Here is a 4,326-nt window from a genome sequence, read left to right as displayed (position 1 = left end):
GCATCGTGCTTTCTCGAAACTTACACATGGTACGGCAGGACCGAGATTGGCGCATAATAATACTTTCCCGAATAGCGCGCTGCCGAGCCAAGGGCAGGCATTAGCCCCATCCCGAGCACCCAAAGACATGCGCATGCATACTGAGTTCTTGGGGACTCGCGCATGCGCAGGCCGATGTCAAAACTGGCGCATGGGTAGGGGACGTCTCGAGATCAGGCATGCTTTATTGCAGAGCCGACACTGGCGCATGCTTAATTCTTCCTCGAGACGCGCTTTAGGTAGTGATTTCACGAGCCACACGCATGCGTAGTGCTTACTCGAGACTGCCGCGTGAGTGAATCCTCGGAATTACGCATGCGCAATGTTGTGCCGAGACTGGCGCAGGCGTACTTCGTCCCCTCGAGGACTCGCGCATGGTGTGCTTGCCCCAAGACTGGCGCATGCGTAGTGACTTCTCGAGACTCACGATGCTTAATGATTTCTCGAGATCGCTGCGTATTGCCCGAGCAGACACAAACGCATGCGATACTTTCTCCTCGAGACTTGCTCATGCGTATTGAGTTCCCCAGCCCCACGCATTTCGTAGTGCACAGCCCACACTGGCGCATGCGTACTAAGTTCTCGAGTCGAGCACATGGGGCAGTTGTAGTGTCGAGACCCCCCGCATTTCGTAGTTCCTCCTTGAGTCTCGCGCATGAGGAGTACTTTCTCGAGACCGGCGCATGGTAGTGATGTATCAAGGGCTCGCGCGTGCGTATTTGTAGCACCGACATGGGCAAGCGTACTAATTCCTCGCGACTTGCGCATGCGTAGTGCTTACTCAAGACTGGCGGGAAAGCGTTAGTGACCTCTAGAGAGTCACGCATGCGTAGTGATTTTTCAGACTTTCGCATGCGATTGCAGAGCCCACATGGCACATGCGTAATTTTTTCCTCGGAGTCGCGCATTGCGTTTGTAATTTTTAAGAGATTGCGCGTGCGCAAGATGGTGCGGGAGACCGGAGCATGCGTACTTTTCCCTCGAGTCTCGCGCATGCGTAGTGCGGTGCCAAAACTGGTGCATGCATTGTGTCGTGCCGACATGGGCGCATGGTTTGAGATGGCCCATGCGTGTTGCTTTCACGAGTCTGGCGCATGGCGTAGTGCTGTGTCGAGGACTGGCGCATGAGTTTCTCGGGCCGGGTTTCTGCTTGCCCGCAACCTGTGCTGGTTAGTAGAAACAGTACTTTTTCTAAGTTGTCGGGCTAATCACAATGGGAGAGCAGCGGATTAGCTGCGCAAAAGCCGTTAAAACGCCACTTCCGCATTTCTTCGCGCATGCGTTGTGTTGTCTGCAGGACAGCGGCAGTTCCGGCATTGGCCACGCGATTTGGCCCGCGAGACCGCGGAAAAAAAAATTCTGCGACGGGTTAGAGGCAGTCGCGGGGAGGTCCCGGCGATCCGTTCTCTCTTATGATGATGATGGTGGAGCACGACGTTAGAACAGGGGATGGTGGGGAAAGATGAAGAAAAAGGAGGGAAAGTACTCCAAAAATTTAGGAAAGCTGTGCTAAGTGCTTATGAATATATGAAGAAAAAAAGTTTATTTTTGCCAGCATCTGTTGCATTGCTTTTAAGTATTTAGTACCACAGTCTAACTGCCCCGCAAATTTAATGATAATGAAATTAAAGCTCATTGCGAAAAAACCCCGGGCCATTATTCATGTCCACTCAGCCTCTGTCCTACTTTACTGATTTCTTTTTCAGAGCAAATGGCTGAGTTCTTTGCACATTCCTCCTTACCAGCAGCACTGCAGTGGGATTCCCAGGGCCATGAGACACAATGACACAAAGGAGTTGGTTATCGGGGTGCGTGAGGGCAGGCAGGGAAGGCTGTGCGCTCAGCAGCTCTGGGGAAACTCACCAAGTGTTCCAGTCAGGAGGATCCTTGGGGTGTCCATCACAAAAATTCATCTTTGCCAGACCAATGTGCAATGGTCAGATGGCCCACCTTCTTTAGCCGTCAGTTTCCTCAATTGCAGAGCCAGCTTTTAAACTGCAATATTTGGAAACATTAAGGAAGATAAGAGAAAAAGATGTGGCGGCCCTCGCGAGCGGTGCCAGGACTTTAGCAAAGGGTCTTGGTGGACGCAGCAGGAAACCGCAGCGGAGGTGGAGCCAATATCCACTGCTTGTCCCCTGTGCCAGGTACGTTGATCCTCACGTCTCCTGTTTAACCGCTCGCTGAGGTCTCTGGGCTTGGTGGGCGGTTGTCCCCCATGCTCACAATTGTTTCACCGGGTGTTCTTCCCTTTTCCCCATCTTAGGTCTCCCAGTGCTGATGGGATGTCAGTGCCATGTGCCAGTGCCTTCTTCTCTTTTTGGGTTCAATAGCATTTTCTACTCTTTTTAATCTGTTTTCTTCTGTTTTTTCCATGTTGCCCATTGGCACTTCGTTGGAGTTTCCCGGATATAAATGCACAGTTCTGAACCCCGCGTGATGCCAAAGAAGAGGTAGGCTCCCAAAGAGGCTTTTGCTGAGTGCTGTCCATTACTTTGGGGGTTTTTAGTATCGCCGTATTCATTTCTTATCGATGTTGTTCAGTTCTACTGCATGTGAAGCTTTCTTTTTTCTTTCTTGGATTGGCGACTCCACCACCAGTGCAGTAGACATTTTGGGCTGCCCGAGTTTCCCCATTGAACGGCCTGTCGTTGCTCGGTAAGGTTGGACAAAAAACTAGACATGAAGTATCTTCATTCACATCCCGCCGGAGGTGGATGCCATTTTCCACTGCTTAGTCTCTGTGCCCAAGGTACGTTGATCCCCGACGTCTCCTGTTTAACACGCTTGCTGAGGTCCCCTGGGCTTGGTGTCGGTTGTCCCTCGTGCTCACGTTGCTTTCACCAAGTATTCTTCCTTCCCTTTCAGGGCTCCCATCAAATTTTGGGGCATTCTTTGATTAACCAAAAATTTTGGGGCTTTTTACTTTAAAAGGTAAACCAAAATTGGCTTCTTTCCGGTGAAAGGTTGGGGGCCCCCCTTTTCTTTGGGTTGGTTTTTTTTTGGGGGGTTTTTTCCCAGCCCCTTTTGGGGCCAAAAGGGGGCCAAGGGGGCCCGGTGGGGGGGGTTTTTTTTCCGGGCACAAAAATTGTTTTTTGGGGCCCAAGTTTCAGGTTGTCGCCCCCAAAAAGGGCCCGGGGAACCCATTTTCCCCAAAAAAATTTGGTTTTAGCTTGATTGTTTTTGTCCCAAGGGGTTGGTTTTTTCTTTGCCTTTGTTCGGTTGGGTTGGGGTTTCCCTTTGTTTTTTTGTGGGGCCCCCCCCCTTTTTTTTGAAAGGTTTTGAAGGGCCTTGGGGGGTTTTTTTCTTTCCCGGGTTGGGGTTCCCGGTTTGCCCCCCCTTGGTTTGGGGTTTTGGGGGGGGCCGGATTTTATTTTTTGGGGGGGGTTGGTATTATTCCCCCGGGGAAAATTTTTGGGGGCCCATGGGAGTGGTTTTTGGGTTCTTTTTTGGGTTTTTTGGGGTTCTTAAAAAGTTTTTGGGGAATTTGGGTTTCTGCGTTTTTAAATTGGTTTTCCTGGGGTGTTTACGTTCCGTTTTGGGAAAGGGAATTTTTGGTTTTTTGGGGTTTTTAAATGCTTTTGGGGGGTTTGTTTTGGGGCCCCCTTCCCCCCAGGTTTTTGTTTTGTGGGGTTTTTTGTTAAAATTTCTGCATTTTTTTTCTGTTTGGTTTTCTTACCCCTTTTTTTCGAAAATTTAGGGGTCGAAGTAATGGAAATTGGGGGAAAAAGGGGAAAATTTTTTCCCCATGCCGTCAAAAATTAAGGTTTTCTTTAAAACTTAATTAAACAGGGGGGGGTTTTAAAGGGGTTCAAAAAAAAAAAGGGTTTTAAAAAAGGGTTTTGGGTTGGGGTAGGGCCCAGGGGGGGGGTTTAAAATTAGGGGAGGGTTTTATTTTGGGTAAAGGGGAGGGTTGGGTTAGGGTGGGGTTGGGTTTGGGTTTAGGGAAAGGGAGGGAAGTTTTTGGGAAGGGTTTGTTTTGGTTAAGGTTGGGTAAGGGAAGGGGGGTTTTAAAATTAAGGGAAAGGGTTAGGGTTTTGGGTGGGGGTCCGTTCCTTTGTTTTGGGTTTGGGGTTTTGTTAGGTTTTTTTTTTTTTTGTTTGGTTTTTTGGGTTGTTTTTTTTTTTTTGGTTAGTTGGGGTTTTGGGTTTTTTGGTTATTTTTGTTTGGGGTTTTGGGTTTTTTTTTTTTGGGTTTTTAGGGTTTTTTTTTTTTTTTTGGGTTGTTTTAGTTGGGTTTTTTTTTTTTTGCCATCCTGTTTTTTTGTTGTTTGGGGTTTTTTTGGGT

This window comes from Meleagris gallopavo, chromosome 12 (assembly GCF_905368555.1).
Source record: "Meleagris gallopavo chromosome 12, MGAL_WU_HG_1.1, whole genome shotgun sequence".
Taxonomy (NCBI): Eukaryota; Metazoa; Chordata; class Aves; order Galliformes; family Phasianidae; genus Meleagris; species Meleagris gallopavo.
Note: the sequence above shows the minus strand (reverse complement) of the source record.